The sequence below is a fragment of the Callithrix jacchus genome, chromosome 1 (genome assembly GCF_049354715.1).
Source record: "Callithrix jacchus isolate 240 chromosome 1, calJac240_pri, whole genome shotgun sequence".
Taxonomy (NCBI): Eukaryota; Metazoa; Chordata; class Mammalia; order Primates; family Cebidae; genus Callithrix; species Callithrix jacchus.
This window is the reverse complement of record NC_133502.1, coordinates 99,557,884-99,575,290: the sequence shown is the minus strand read 5'-3', so window position 1 is coordinate 99,575,290 and position 17,407 is coordinate 99,557,884. Positions and strand designations below refer to the sequence as shown.

Genomic DNA, 17,407 nt, shown 5'->3' with positions numbered 1-17,407 from the left:
TGGGTTCAAATGATTCTTCTACATCAGCCTCCCGAGTAGCTGGAATTATAAGGCCTGCCATCACACCCAATTTTTTTGTATTTTCAGTAGAGATGAGGTTTCACCATGTTAGCCAGGCTGGTCTCAAACTCCTGACCTCATGATCCGCCCACCTCGGCCTCCCAAAGTGCTGGGATTACAGGCGTGAGCCACCATGCCTGGCCAGATCAGGGTTTCTAAGTCGCCATGTTTGAGGAGCTCCTGCAGTGACAGCAGAAAAGCTGCCCTCCCATCCACTGTCACCCTGTTCGGGGCAAGGGCCCTAGCAAGCACTAGCCAGAGATAAATCCAAACCTCTAGGAAACCCAGTAGGCAATCAGACCTTTCAGAGGAGCCAGGCTGGATGCAGGCCAGCCACAGGACCAAGGCACTGTGATGGCTCAGGTGAGCTCTGTCATGGGAACAGTGAGGAGACCTGCAGTCAGAATTGGCAGTGACCCTGGCCACCAATGACAGCCTGGAGCTCAGTAGGTCAGGGTCAGCCCAGAGCAAACAGACAGGCCCAGGGAGGGCACTTGTTTCCATTGGCAGTGGAGGAGACCAGAGAGGGCACAGAGACCAGAAAATCTAGCAATGGTTTTTCCAGCACAGGGCAGGAGCTCCTGAACTAAAAGACAGAAGTCAGGGTGTCAAATCCTAGCACCAACATGTTCTGGTGAGTAACCCCAAATATTTGTCCTTGGAGTTTGAGACCAGCCTGACCAATATGGTGAAACCCCATCTCTACTAAAAATATAAAAATTAGCTGGGCATGGTGGCAGGTGCCTGTAATCCCAGCTACTCGAGAGGCTGAAGCAAAAGAATCACCTGAACCTGGGAGGTGGAGATTGCAGTGAGCCGAGATCACACCATTGCACTCCAGCCTGGGAGACAGAGTAAGACTCTGTCTCAGAAAAAAAAAAAAAAAAAAAAAAAAAGTCCTCATTGTGCCCAAGTTTCTTGATTTAAAAAATAGAAGTAAGAGACCGACTGCACAGGATTACTGTGAGAAGTGAATGAGATAATATTTAATAAAATGCCAATGCAGGCATTATCTGGTACATGATAGGTGCTCTCTAAATGTGTCTTTTTCTCGTAAGACTCTACTGGAAGTCTCAAGGGCTCCATGCCCCAAACTAAATACAATGGCAGATGTGGATTTGTTTTGCTTCTCTTCTTTTCTTTGTTAGTTAGAGTACCTAAAAGTTGGTTCTTCAGTATGTGAGAGTTCAATTTCAATGTTATTCCCCTCCCCCCACATCCTTCACACCTTTCTAATCTTCCTATAGGCATTGTTAAATACACTTCTCCAAGAAACAGTAGATTACATACTTGAAAATATTATACTATTCGATGAAGGGCATACCCACCTCTGCCACAGTCACCACCACTCCCTGTTGTCTCACTCATGGCCCTATCTGCACAGAGGTGAAGAGCAACAGCACATACAGCCCACCCCAACCCTATCATGGCATCAGACCGCCATGATTCCATGATGGCTATCCTACTACTGAGGTTAAATACAGTTCCTTGGCAGCAGAGTCTAACTCAGCAGAGCAGCTGTAAGTTCTCAGGTGGCATCAGGCAAGTGGTAGCCTTGGCAAGATGGGGAGGGAAAATGGAAGTACATCTGGAGCCTTCTGGGTATGGCCAATACAGGTAGCAAGTCAGCATCAGCTCAGTTTCCAAAGCTCCACTGTATCTTAGAAGAGAAACAATTACTCAAGAAAATCAAGGCCTGTGAGCCACTCTTCATTTCCCTCCTTAAGAACACAGAGGGGGAAATAATGCTTGAAAGCAGATCTGATTTTCAAGCTTTCACTCTGCTTTTGCTGAGATGACTTAAGCTATCCAAACCTCAAAAGCCTCTAGCCTCCATGAATTCCAAATTACCTTGGCAGCAGTGGGGAGACCAGTGACCAAGTTTCCTCTTCGAATTCCTTTAGCTTTATTGGTACGGTTGGAAGGAGTCAAGGCAGAGCACACCTAGACAGCAACTGCATTTCAAATTCCCAGGCCTCCTTCAGCCTGTGGCCTCAGCTCACTGTGATGTAGCTGAATGGGCCTTGGGGGTTTTATCCGTATGAAACATGCTGTGTTTGAGAGTTGACAGCTTGCTGAGCCATTGCAGAGGGCAGGAAGATCAGGAAGGAAAACCGTGTTCATGGAGGAGTCTCCCTGGAAGCTCTCAGGGGCTAGAGATGACATCCAAAATATTTAACAACAACAAAGGAAGGCAAGAGAGGACCACCAAATCAAAATGATTGCCCCACCAGTCCAGACCCCAGTGTGTTGCATCAACAGCCACATGGAGAAAGTAATGTTATTATCCACATTTTACAGTTTTGAAAACCTAACACAGAATTCATGAACAGCTCTACAAGCTTCCATCTGGTCTGCTGAGAGGCCTGTCCACTGCCTCTGGGAAGACAGAATGAGGCCAGTGAACAGCTGTAAAATATCTTTTAGAAGAAGGACATCTGGTCTAGTCCTGGAATCACATAAGCTTCCTGGTTAAACTCTGAGGTCATGGGGTTTATTATATTTACACAAAGAGCCATATTTTCACCAGATTCACAATGCCGTCGAATTGGAGGTTAGGAGTTCAGAAATCACAGTGAGGTTTCTGCAGGTTAGTGACAGAACTGAGTCTAGAACCCAGGCCTCTGGTTCCCACTCTGAGAACTTTCAGGACACAGATGCACCCTTGTTCAGGCCCTTCTGATGTCTGTAGCATTGCATGGCTTGCCAAGCTCAGCTTTGCCACAGGTGAAAACAGGTGCAGCGGCATCTCAGCTCTAGACTCACGTTTCTTGATTGGAAATTATAATCAAGTGATAGACTTGATCCCAGAAGCTCCTATGAAGATTCAAGAATTGAAAGTTGGACTAAGGGTGAGGAAAGGCAGTATGTTAAGACTGGAAACTCATGTATTTTCAAAATGATCAAATTAAGGCACTGTATCCTGTAGTGCATGGAAATAGTCTCCTCTTGATCTGGCTGTTCAATTAAGAGAGTGCACTGGAGGCACTTTACTGGGTGCATTTCATGCCTCGGTAACTTTTTTAAAAAAAGAAAGCAAAGCCATAATCTGTTTTTTCTTCACATTGAATGCCCCTCTAAAAAGCATAAGCTGAAATTTAAAGATATTTACAGAAGCGTCATAAAGAAAAATAACCAAGTCTGCTGCCACCCAACTGACAGTTTTTTAAAGCTTAAGCAAGAAAATTATATGGCAAAGCCTGAAATGCCTGCCCCACCTCCAGGAGCACGCACACACACACACACAGACACACACGTGCAGTTCCAGCTCCTCAGATATAGTCAGCTGCAGGCCCACAAACCTCTTTCCTGGATATATTGTCACAGCCACTAAGCTAATGAGATCCCAACTGTCACCCTCAGTTTTTACATCTGTTTTTAGTGTTTTCATTCCAAGACTGTTGCCCAAAAGGCAGTGAAAGGCAAAATGCATAATATCAGCCTTCTTCCTCCTCCTCTTTGGAATAGTAGAGTCCCCATGTGGCAGCCTGGAACAAAGACCCTCTGCTCCCTGGAAAGGGAAGGCTCTGACTCAAGGAAGATGGCGGGGCTAGAGTCTCTGTGCCACTAGCAGCAGTTATTGATAAGTGACCATAGCAGCTAGGCAAGGGAAACAAAACTGTTAAACTCTCTAGAAAAATCCCGAGCTGCAAATCAAGTGCCAGAGCAGCAGCCGAGACACCTGAGGGCCTGCACTGATGGAGTAATTCAAAGTCAGAGCAGTGTGAGAAAGACGCTATTTCAAATTGAAGGAAAGGTAATCTTTCCAACTGGATAAAATGAAGGAAATGAGGCTTTAATGAATGTTGTCTAATAAGTCCCCAAACGTGAAGTATGTATAGATGCTCTGAGGAATCAGCAATCCACTGCAAAATTACCTTCAACCTGAGAGCAACAAACACGAGTCCCTAAATCATGACCAATTTGTTTTTATGACAAAAACAAAAATGCCCCTTTTTTTTGGCCAAGTCAGTGGAATTTTTCATAAAGAATTTTTAAACACTGGACGGAAATATGCTACTTCAGTGATTATGCTGAGGTGGGGGCTTAAAAAAGGTTAGACTGCATTTTCCATAACACACATGTACTTATTAGAAAAGGTAGTTTTTTAACTTCTTTTCAGAGCAGTAGGGAACAGGAAACAGGCACATTTTTTTAAAGGAGCAATAAATAGAAATGTTAAACTGCTCCACTGCACACACGCACACACACACACACAAGCACACAAATACATACATCACACATACACACACACACACACACACACACACGGAAATACCGACTAGTCCTTTCCATTCTGTCTTTATTTTAATGGGGAGCAATGATTACCTACCCAGGCGATTGTCTGCAAAACACCATGCTGGGTGACACTGCCACACTGCAATTTAGCCAGGGGCCAAACAGCCTGGCAAGGATGCTGGCATGAATTTTTCATGGATTACCCATGGCTAGCTTCTTACAGGATGTGCTGTGACATCAGGCTGAAGGCATGTCCAGCCAAGACAGTGAAGTGGGAGCTGTCAGGGGAGAGGTGAGAAGAGTATTATCCTCTCACCCACCCAAAATGAGCTGGTCAGAGGACCAGTCTCGGCCAAGAGCACTCAAACCAAATCTTGGTCCCTTCTCTACCTCTCACTTTAATAGATAAAACTGATTATGAATTATTGAACAACTATTAATAATCTAACAATTTAACAATTGATAACTACTATAACTAATAACTATTTAATAATTTAATAGTTCATAATAGACATCTGCAAATTATTCATAACTGTCAAGCATCCCAGGTAGATTCTTGGTGGTTTGTGAGTTTAAGAGGAAGAACTAATTCCATTTCCTATAAAAACCCCAAGTGTCAGGACTTGATTCCTCTTAACAAGATATCAACACAGAGAGACTGGCAGGCTATCAATTCTTGCCCCCTTTTCTTGACCAGAAAAGCTCTTAGAACTTTCCAGCAGCCATGCTGATGGGGAAACAAATAACTGTGGCCTTCCTGCAACAGTTCTCTTCTAGCTAACTCAATCTTTGATGCAACAGACTCTCCATATGTACACACTACTGATATCCTCCTGTGTGAAATGGGAGCTGTCAAAAATCTGGAACCAAATCTATACTCAGAATTAGTTGGCTCGATCCTTTTGTAGTTCACAAGCACGATGATTGAGTGCTCAAGCCCATGTGTGAGGCATGCCTCCCTCAAACCTTGTTACAATGTCGGCACAGCACCATCTGACATAAAAAGGAAAAAAAATTGGCCTAATTTCAAATCCTCCTGGTTTATGTTCAGTAACTAAATTACTCAATCACTTATGAACTAATGCTTGAGATTTTGAAACCATGGATTTATATTTTTCATATTTCCTTAAGTTCAATTTGATTATTTGTGAATGGACTCTTTCCTCTTTTTCTAAATTTATTATATTTTTCTCTAAAAACTGGAAGATATTACTTCTTAGATCTTTTAACCTGAGCTTAAGAATACTTGTGAAAGAATTATCTAAATTTTTATTGCATTTCTTTTTTTTTTTAGAGAGTCTTTCTCTGTTGCCCAGGTTGGAGTGCAGTGGTGGGATCTCGGCTCACTGCAGCCTCCGCTTCCCAGGTTCAAGTGATTCTCGTACCTCACCCTCCTAAGTAGCTGATTACAGGCATGCACCACCACACCTGGTTAATTTTTGTATTGTTTAGTAGACATGGCGTTTCGCTATGTTGGCCAGGCTGGTCTCAAACTCCTGGCCTCAAATGATCTACCTGCCTCAACCTCCCAATGTGCTGGGATTACAGGCATGAGCTACCACACTTGGCCCAAAATTTTATTACCTTAAATCTCAGATCTTAAATTTGAGTTCTCAAAATTAAGTGCATCAAAACAGCTGAAACATTCAAAAAACTAACTTCACACAAGACAAGATATTCATTTGTTGTATTAGTTTATAATTTCTTGAGTGCAAGAACATGTCTAATCTTTCTTACTTTTCTTAAAAATCATACTGACAAACAGATGGTCAGAATCGTTAAAAAAAATCTAACATAGAAATTTATGAATAAGTTCTAACTCTACCCTGTCCAATAGGGTAGCCACTATCACATATAATGGAATGGTTTGGATATTGGATATGTGAATCTACTTTTTCAACTGTAAATTTTATAAAATCTAGGTACAGATCAAGTACTTCTAATGAAAATTTAGCAATCCTATTGAGTATATAAAATATGCACAGAATTTCAAAGACTTAATCCAGATGAAAACAATATAAAATCTCATTCACAATTTTTTAACATTGGTTATGTATTGAAATGAAAATATTTTAGGTTGGATTAATTCAAATTAATTTCCACCTATTTCTTTTAATTTCTTAATGTAGCTATAAGAAAATGTTAATATGCGGCTCATGTTATAATTTTATTGGCCAGCACTGCTCTAGCTAGCTAAATATTGAGGGGTAATTAACAACAATAGCATATTATTCATTTATTGTCAACATGTATTAGTACATCTTTTGTAGCCATTGTAGGATTACAATGTTAATTAGTTTCCCACACTCCTTTCATTCTATGTCTAAATATTAAACAAATATGGGAACTGAATGGCTGATGGCTATCCTAAGAAACAAAGGTGATTTATTCTACTACTGCCAGTGGGCAGTAGTAAATGTCAGTCATTCCAATCACTCCCATACAACCTGGCTCTTGGCTGGGCACAGATACATAAAAGACAGCAACAGCATTGCTAAGGGGAATCAAGAGTTACACCCACATTAGCCATCTTAACCAAATACATAGCATTCACAAAGGGGGCCACTGAGTATGACATATGAAGACAAAATCCCAGTCTTACTGAGGGCCATGAAAAGGCCTTTTGCAAATGTTGTATTCTGGAGTACAGGTAGCATCTGAATTTTATTATAGACCCAGTCACCTCTATATTTCATCTCTATTTCCGGTTATTGAGAAATTCCCAGGTTCTTTTTTCTTACCCATCAGAAAGGTTATAGACATCATCAGGTATGTCCCCTTCTTCTCTTTGAGTCCCATTACACAAGATGGCACACCAGTACATCACACAACCCACCAGCCACCACTTCAGAAGCTTGCGGGGCTTTTATGCCTGTTTATTCATCTTGGCAAATATTTTTTAGGGTCTACCCTCTGTCAGGCTCTGTTTTAGGTACCGGTATGATGTGACAGAAAATAAGGAAAATACAGATCATTGACGCTTATACTGTTTCTGCATCTTTTTATGATTTCGCAGAACTCTGTCATTTCCTGAAAACAAATCAGTAGCATGTACTAGCTTTTTAATTACGTAATGTTTGAAATATGAAAGAAGATATAAAGAAAAATGCAATGAATAATCCTATTTCTTCCCACCTTGACCCCACTAAATTAATGTCCATTAGGTCTATGCACTTCCTTATGCTTTTACTACATAGCCACATATCCCTAAGCAATATATGGTTTGAAATGTTTTTAAATTGTATATTGATAGGGTTTGGCTGTGTTCCCTCCCAAATCTCAACTTGAAAATTGTATCTACCAGAATTCCCACGTTATGGGAGGGACCCAGGGGGAGGTAACTGAATCATGGAGGCCATTCTTTCCCGTGCTATTTTCATGAGTGAATTAAGTCTCATAAGATCTGATGGGTATACCAGGGGTTGCCACTGTTGCTTCTTCCTCCTCTTTTCTCTTGCGGCTGCCATGTAGGAAGTGCCTTTTGCTTCCTTGATTCTGAGGCTTCCCCAGCCATGTAGAACTGTAAGTCCAATTAAACCTCTTTTTCTTCCCAGTCTTGGGTATGTCTTTATCAGCAGCATGAAAATGGACAAATACATATATACATAAGTGTGTTTTGAATAGGTGTTTTTAAAAACTTACCAAAGGTTGAAATAAGCAACTGTCTCTGACTATATCAGAAACCTCACCAATTTACCAAGTTTGCTGATAAAAATATATTTTCCTTTTTACTCACCACCCAAGTGACATATAAATGAGTATAAATTTAAATATTGAATATGATTACATATGTGCATGTACATAGCAGACAGAGTTCACAGCTAGAAAAATAAAATAGAAGTTCAGTGTGTTCCATAATTATTAAAAATATTGAACTTGGAAATCACTTGCATACATGGGGGCATTTTTCTCAACTAAACTTTAAATTGGAATTTTTGAATGCTGCAAAACACAAAAAGGTTTACGATGAAACGTAAGCCTCCTCCTGTTCTCACCCACAAGCCTCTTGGTAACCTCCCCACAGGTAACCAATATAACTTCTTATGTATATATCCAGAAATATTATACACAGACAAGCAACCATGAATATATTAATATTTTCATCCTCTGTTTAATAGAAATGGTAGTACCTTGTTATTTTCATTTGATAGTATAGCTTATAGACCTTTTTATATTGATACATATAAGCTGCCTTGTTCTTTTTAATGGCCACATCCACTGTATAGGCGTGTCATGCTTGACTTAGCCTGTACCATTGATGAAGAGGTTGTTTCAAATAATTTGAAACAAACAGTGCTACTGGGAAGACTCCCTGTATGCATTTCACAATGTTCAAGAATATCCACAACACATACCCCTGGAAATGGAATTGTTGAGTCAGAGAGAGGTAGATAGAGATAACATATTTTGGTAGCTATTACAAAAGTGTCCTCCATAGAAGTTACACAATTTAACTCATACCAGACATTTATAAGAGCATCTTTTTCCTCCACCCCTTCACCAATGTAACACACTATGTGTTATGCTCATCAAACTACGTAATAAATGGTATCTCGATGAGGTTTTAATTTACAAATTTGTTTAAGTGCTTAACAAATCCTGAATTTTAAAAGGAATAAGCATAACTTAAAACAATACAGGCAAGGCATAGTGGCTTATACCTGTAATCCCAGCACTTTGGGAGGCCAAGGTGGGTGGATCACCAGAGCTCAGGAGTTTGAGACTAACCTGGGCAACATGGCAAGACACTGTCTCTACAGATAATACAAAAATTAGCCAGGCATGGTGGCATATGCCTGTAGTCCCAGCTACTTGAGAGGCTGAGGTAGGAGGATTGCTTAGACCCAGAAGGTCGAGGCTACAGTGGGCTGTGATTGTGCCACCACACTCCAACCTGAGCAATACAGTAAGATCCAGTCTCAAAAAAATAATAATAAAAAAATACAAGCGAAGAGATATAAGAAGCCTAAAGAATGAAACACTGAGTTTGTTAAAAGGAAGGTGCTATAAAATTCAAGGCATGACACTATCCCATAAAGAGGTTTATTAGTTTCATCTGGGCAATAAAGACAAATATCTACTTACAATATTGTCAACCTCAGATTGTTGACACACATACACGCCTTATAAAACACACATACACGCCTTATAAAAACTTAGGGTAGGTTCTCGCATATAGAGAGAACCACCCAGCGCTGGTCTGAAGTTCAACTACTTGGAAATATCAATACTATACATGAGTGGCTGATGTAGGCTACATAGCATTCCTAGACTTAACTGGTAAAAAAGATGAAGAAAAGAAAGGAAGGTGAAGGAAAAATTAAGGGTAAAAGAAAGTGGTTCTTTCCAATGTCACACACACCCTCATTGACCCCATGATTGCCCCGTCCTTCGGATCGACAGTGGGGGTGGATCCTGTGGATACCAAGATCAATGAATGTTCATGTCCCTGACATAGAATGGCATGATATTTTCATATAATTTGTGGACATCCTCACATAGACTTTAAATCATCTCTAGATTCCTTATAGTACTTAATATAATGTAAATGCTATGTATATTTATATTGTAGTATTGTTTACATTGTATATTATTTACATTGTATATTGTTTAGGGAATTATGAAAAGAAAAAAGTCTGTGCATGTACACTATAGAGACGATTTTTTCTATTTTTTACCCATGGTTTGTTGATTCCACAGATGCAGAACCCATCGATATGGAGGGCTAACTGTATTCTTGACATTTCCTAAGACCTGATCTTGAGTGTTCTCACCACAAAAAGTTGTAACTATGTAAGGTGATGAGTATGTTATCTTTATTGTGATAATCATTTCACCATATATACATATATCAAAACATTGCATTGTATGCTTCAAACACATATAATTTTTATTCTTTATACCTCAATAAAGCTGAAAAATTAATTACATAAGTAACCATAAAAAAATAAAAAAAGGGCCGGGCACAGTGGCTCAAGCCTGTAATCCCAGCACTTTGGGAGGCCGAGGCGGGTGGATCACAAGGTCAAGAGATCGAGACCATCCTGGTCAACATGGTGAAACCCCGTCTCTACTAAAAATTACAAAAAAATTAGCTGGGCACGGTGGCGCGTGCCTGTAATCCCAGCTACTCGGGAGGCTGAGGCAGGAGAATTGCCTGAACCCAGGGTGCGGAGGTTGCGGTGAGCCGAGATCACGCCATTGCACTCCAGCCTGGGTAACAAGAGCGAAACTCCGTATCAAAAAATAAATAAATAAAATAAAATAAAAATAAAATGAGCTACCTCTCAAATAAATAAATAACAGTGGAGGTAGAGTTGGGTCACCCAGATCCTAAACCAGGGCTTGGCTCAAGTGGATCCTGTCAAGTTGCTTGAGCCCTGTGGCCTCTGGCTCCTTGTCTATTAAAATGAAAAGGTTGAAGTGGAGTTTTAAGGTCCTTCCCAGCTGAAAGACACCACTGGTACTATTGTTAATAGATGATGAGTGGCTTTTCCAAGACTGAAAAGGCTTCGCTCTCCTTCATTCTAACATGCATTTGCTGGACACAAGGCTATAGCTTGAGGGTGCTCAATAACCACTGAAGCCAAAGAACAGAGATTTACACAAGCATTAAGTAAAGGCACTGTAACCTCAGGATCTGGCCAGAGTCCACTGACAGGCATATCTGTTTGATCACATACCGTGACTGAGAGGGATGAGACAAAACAATTTGAAATCTGGTGTCAATAAGGTCGACAAGGATTAAAATCAACGGGACAAGAAACTCACTAAGCTTAAGACCCTTGCAATGGAAGTGGTTATTGCACATCTAATCAGACCTACCATAAAGCCCAAGAGAAACCCTCCACTAAATGAGCTACAAAGCCTGTGATGGGGCAACTGGTCCTAAGGATGCCCTGCAGAGGTGTACATCCACAGGAATGAAAAGCAAGGAGGTTCAGAAAACAAGAAGATCATATCTAGAACTCAAAATCCAGCAAAATGGAAGTCACCAGAAAATATCCAAATCAAGATACAGGCATAATAATGGTCATTTTTATCAAATACAGAAATTCCATCAGCCGAAAAACAGACACTAAATGAAAAAAGGGACTTGGTGCAGAAAAAACGCTGAAGAAACAAAACTGAAGACCTAAAATAAGAAAGTAGTCAGTTGGCCAAGCACCATTTTCCACTTAGGAATTAATTATTCATTTGCTTAATACATGTTTATTATTGTAGACATTTTGTTATACTTAGCTACCTTCTTGCTACCTGTCATCAAGTTATTTTATTATTCATTAACTGGTTCCACCCAAAAGAGTGAACAAAGAAAAAAATAAAAACTCCTGGAAGTTGATCTTACTCATGTAAGTAACAGCAGTTAAAAGATCATGTGACATCATGCAAGAGGCAGGAAGAGGAAAAACTGAAATTGAGTCTTGTGGAGAATCAATAGATTCCATTTGTCCATCATTTAAGAGCCTGTGTGGCTGTTAACTCCACTGACACTCCCTAGAGCTCTGGTCACTTGACCTGGCCTTAACGTCCCACCGAGGAGCTGGCTTGTTCATTTTCAACTTCCTACCTCTGGGCCTCCTGAACTCTGATTCCCCACCTGGAACAGGTATCCACAAACAGACATGTCTGGTACCGTGACACACACGCTCTCAGTCTCACCCCTAATTTCAGCCATGTCTGGGTGGACCATTGTGTGGTCCAAGAGGCTTCGGCTCACTTCAAGATGATCATATGTTACATATACCTCACAGCCTCAGTTCTTCCCAGGGGCGTCCCCAAGACCACAGAGGCTGCTGAGAGATGCCTAGGCCTGTCCACATGTGCAGTTCACAAGTGCAGGAGAATGAACATTCTCAGGGCCAACACCTGACCAACAGGGGAGACAAGCTGATGGCAAATGCTGTCCTGGCCTCCTGGCCTCCTGGCCTCCTGGCCTCACTGCTGACAATTCTGAAGTCTCCTCAGAAGTCAGCTGGGTTTTACTGCCATGGCCCACAGCAGTGACCTCAACCATGCATCTGTCTTAGTCAGCTCAGGCTGCCATAACAAAATACGACAGACTGGGTGGCTCAAAAAGCAGAAATTTATTTTCTCACATTTCTAGAGACTAGGAGTCCAAGGTCAAAGGCGGCAGGACAGGGGCCTGGCGGGGGCTCTCGGTTGTCTTGCAGACAGCTGCTTTCTCACTCTGGTCTCACATGGCCTTGCCTCAGTGCATGCACATGGGGAAAGAGAAAGAGGAGAAGCTCTCTGGTGTCTCTTCTCATGCAGACATTAATTCCACTGGGCAGGGCCCCACCCTCAGAACCTCATTTAACTTTCATTACTTCCTTAGAGGCTCTACATTGAGGGGTCAGGACTTCAGTGTATGAGCTTGGTGGGGACAAATTCAGTCCATAACAGCATCCTTACTCCTTCCCTGCCTCAGCTGTACTCTTTCACTGCCTCAGTCTCCCCATTCCCTCACTCTGACTTCCTAGAATCACCTCCCAAATAAATCACCTGCACATAAAGCTTCTCCTTGGGCTCTGCTTTGAAGATCCCAGCTAAAATAGCATGTCTCCTGACATTGCACTCTGATGCCACCCAGCCAGATGTCCTCTGCCAATCTAATACTAATCCCCTCCCCAGGCTCATCTTCTGTTCTCAACCCCCTCCCAATTTAACCCACTCATCACCTAGACTTTAAGTTCACCGTCAAGTTATTCAACACATACATTTACTGGGTTCCTATTACAAGCCAGGATCCTAGTGCAAATGCTCACAGGTCTCAGGCAGTTAACGTGTCAGGGGTTAATGTGCCAAGTGGACCAAGGTCCCTTGTGTCATGTGCCGAGTGGCACCAAGTTCCATAATTTTCAATTAAAAATGGGAATTTTTTTATTTACCTTGAAAAAGGGATCCATTTTTATTTTGTCGCATTTTAACTTAACTTTGTTTTATAATGATATAAAACATGTACATGGTTTCCAAGTCAAATATACCAAAAAGGTACATTCAGAAAAGACTAATTTGTATCCTTTCCACCTGTTTTCCCTTTGCCCTTCGTGGGTAACTATTTATTAGTTTTTTTGTTTATTCTTCCACTTAAAAATATATAAGCAAAGTATCCCAATTTAAATGTTAGTAACTAATTTAAATCTATTCATCATACGACACAGATCATGCCATCATCTTAGAGCTTCTAGTTTGACACATCTATACAAATTTCTGGGGAGGCAGCAGGAAACAAACACAGCCCCTAAGCTCTCACTCAGAGCTCTCAGCCAGAGTGAGAGGCACTTACCACACAGCATGACAAGTGCACCAATAGAATGGGGGGAAGAGCAGTGGCCCCAAAGATGGCTACATTCTTATCCCTGGAACTTAGGAATGCTCAAGGGAGAAGTGAAGGTTGCAGCTGGGATTAAGGTTACAATCTGATTACCGTGGATCATACACAAGGGCCCAATGTAATCACTGGGTCCTTAGATGTGGAAGAAGGAAGCAGAGGAGTTCCGAGTCAGAGAGACATTTGAAGATGCTCACATTGAAGATGGAGGAAGGGGCCACAAGCTCCTTTAGAAGCTCTAGAAGCTGGGAAAGATAAGAAAAGAGGTTTTCCCCTAGAGCTTCCAGAAGAAACACAACCCTACTGACACCATGATTTTTAGCCCCCTGAGACCCACTAAGTTTCAAATCACTAAGTTTATGCCAATTCGCTACAGCATCAATGGGAAACTAACACATGGGATAAACCCAGGATGCCAGTCTTGGGGGAATACAGGGTGTCAGGAAAGGCTTCCCAGGGAAGATGACATTTGGCCAAGTCCTAAAGGTTGAACCAGGTTTGTAGAGTGGGAGCTCCAAAAGGAAGTATCAAAAGGTCTTGTGGTATTCAGGGAATTTTGAGGCATTTAAAAATGGCAAAATCTCAATTCCTTCAGCAATTTTTTTTGTTTTTTGAGATGGAGTCTTGCTCTGTCACCCAGGCTGGAGTGCAGTGGTGCAATCTCAGCTCATTGCCACCTCTGCCTCCAGTGTTCAAGCAATTCTCCTCCTGCCTCAGTCTCCTGAGTAACCGGGATTATAGGTACCTGCCACCAGGCATGATTAATTCTTGTATTTTTAGTAGAGAAGGGTTTCACCATGTTGGACAGGCTGGTCTCAAACTTCTGACCTCCAGTGATTCAACCACCTCAGCCTCCCAAAGTGCTGGGATTATAGGAGTAAGCCACTGTGCCCAGCAGCAATTTCTCAAATGATTCTCTCAGGAATGCTATTAGCTCATTTGCTTCATTTTACAGAGCCTGAATAAAAGAGACTTGGAGAAGTTGAGAAACCTCAAAAAGTTACACAGTTCTGGATTTCTCTGTCTTCATTTGTGAAATAAGGAAGTTAGATTAGGTGAACCATAAGCCTATCCATGACTACTTACCAGATAAACTCAAGATATGTAAGAAATATAACAGTTCTCATTTTTGCCATATAAATCTGGCTCTGGTCCCCCATACCACTGGGCTAGAAGGAAATTTGATCTTGGGTATTACTCATACATATACACACCTTGTACCCTGGCCAACATTATGCCAAGGTCCTGGGGTCTCTGAAGCATCTATGCATCAAGGAAGCCCCTGGGGGCTTATCCCCTGGTTCTCAGTGATTACAGCTACGATGTCCATTTTCCCAGCTGGCATTAGGTCCAGTGGTTCTGATGCCTCTAGGGTCTTATGCTCTGTGGCAAGGCTGGGAGTCCATATTCCCAGATGCATCCTCAGTAGAATGAGCATGGTGCCATCTCCTTCACGGTACCACCACATCTCAAGCACATTGTTTCCATCGTAACTGCTTTCCAGGTTCCTAGAATCTCCCTCCCATTACTCCCCTCTGCATCTCAAAGGCTCTTATTTCCATCCATCAGGAACACTTGCAGACATCTCTCTGTGGAGCTTCACCTTTTACAGAAGAAAGGAAGAACTGCCGTCTTCCAGCAATTTTGTCTGCCTCCCTAATCAGATCAGAGAGGACAATAGGGAATAAAAGAAGACTACATCATTAATATCTCAATGAACTATCCTGGCACATTTATGTTGCAGAAACAGGGATGATAATTTTTGTTTTCTCTCAAGAGGGAAAAACACTACTTCAGCATTTATGGCCATAAAATTAACTTATTAAAAAAAATTATACCCAAAGTAATAATAGTCTCTCAGTATTATATAATCCAAATACAAGGTCATGTCTGCTTGGTGGTTGGTGAGCCACAGAAATACCCTAATCTTGCTAGATTGTGTGAAAAGGATATAAAAATGGCACCATGATGTTCTGGGGATTCTCTGATAGCAAAGGGAAGGAAAATAATTGAGATCAGAATCGGGGAACTCAGAGTCAGTCAGCAAGCATTTTGCTTTGAGGACTTTTCTATCTTGCTCAAGAAGTTGTTAATGTTACACACTGAAATATTCAGGATTCCTTCTTGGTGAAACAATAACGTAGTTTCTCCCTGTCTCTCAAAATAATAATTATAATAATGATTGTATTAGTCTATTCTCATGCTACTAATAAGACATGCGAGACTGGGTAATTTATAAAGGAAAGAGGTTTAATTGACTCATGGGTCCACAGGACTGGGGAGACCTCAGGAAACTTGCAATCATGGCAGAAGGGGAAGCAAACACTTCCTTCTTCACATTGTAGCAGAAAGGAGAAGAATTAGTAAAAGGGGGGAAAGCCCTTCATAAAGTCATCAGATCTCATGAGAACTCACTCACTTTCATGAGAACAGCAGCATGGGGGTAACTGTCCCATGATTCAATTACCTCCCACCGGGTCCCTTTCATGACACACGGGGATTATGAGAACTACAATTCAAGATGAGATTTGGGTGGGGACACAGGCAAACGATTTCAATAATAATAATAACAACCATTTTGCTCTTGCCAAGCAGATCTATTCCAGCTTAGAAAGAAAGTGCTCTCCCCACTCCCCATTCAGAATAAGCGCAACGTTATTCACAAAGCAGCTCACCTCTGGTAGAATGCTTACCTGCCGCCCACCCCATAAAGAAATTGGGCCCTTGCCCATTGATGGCCAGTGTCCTCATCTGAATTTTTACCCTCTGCCAGGTAGAGCAAGGAGAGAACATGTCATCTGACATGTAGACACCTCTGCCTGATCACCATATCTCATAAGAATTGATTAAGCCTTTTCCTCCTGTTCCTCCCAGCCCTGCTGCCATCCCTCCTTGTTTCAGGATTCCTGAGCTTTTCCCTGATACTTGGCATATACGTCCAAGTACCCAACTCTAAGTACACACCCCCTGCATGAATGTTCATTATTCACTGGCAACAAAGTCTGTCAAACTTCCTGCCATCACCTTGCCAGGAGTAGCCACCACTCTTTGAACTTCATATCGGAGCATTCCCATTGTTAATGCTGACAGTAAGCCTCATGAATTATTCAACAGCTTCTTTATCTAGACTGGCAAAGAACAGTGTGTTCTGATCAGAGGCTGTAGTGTCCTGATCAAACAGGACTCATCCACCCATTGTCTTCCAAATTCTCTATGGGTACCAGCAGTCGCCTCCAGATATAAGCCCAAATCCCTGGTCACAGCTGCTGGTTCAGGAACCAGCAATTTCTCCCAAGGGGGCCAGCCAGGTTCTGGCTCATGCTCTATCCCACTAGATGGCAGAGGATGGTAAGGGCCACCATCATCCCTCTTTGCTCTAAGAGCAAATCCTCTCGCTCACCCAAAACGTCCAGAATTGCAGTGCTTAGCATTTCCTGGGGAGGGAAGACTTGAGAAAGTTGAAGCAAGCTCCCCAAACACACCACAATCTGATTGAAACCCATGATCTGTGTCAGAGTGGCAATTTAGTGACCTACAGTTCTTTCTGGTGGCGATCATGCTCCTGGTTTGTGGGTTTTCATTCACTGTGAGAGGGTCTCTCCCACTTGGACATTTAAACTGGTCAAAGATTAATGAGGTTCCCAGCCGGGCACAGTGGCTCACACCCGTAATCCCAGCATTTTGGGAGGCCAAAATGGGCAGATCACCTGAGGTCAGGAGTGCGAGACCACCCTGGCCAACATGGCAAAACCCCATTTTTATTAAAAAATTAGA

At 41.9% G+C, this 17,407-nt stretch overlaps 1 protein-coding gene and 1 non-coding gene across 15 annotated transcripts in view; one reads left to right on the top strand and one right to left on the bottom strand.

Moving 5' to 3' along the window:
- FRMD3 (FERM domain containing 3) overlaps positions 1-17,407 on the bottom strand; it is a 398,735-nt gene that overhangs the window by 219,057 nt on the left and 162,271 nt on the right. The gene's annotated exons all lie outside the window — the stretch shown is intronic.
- Positions 5,196-5,298, top strand: LOC118148486 (small nucleolar RNA U13). Its single transcript, XR_004735313.1, has one exon. It is a non-coding gene; the product is annotated as a small nucleolar RNA U13 (small nucleolar RNA).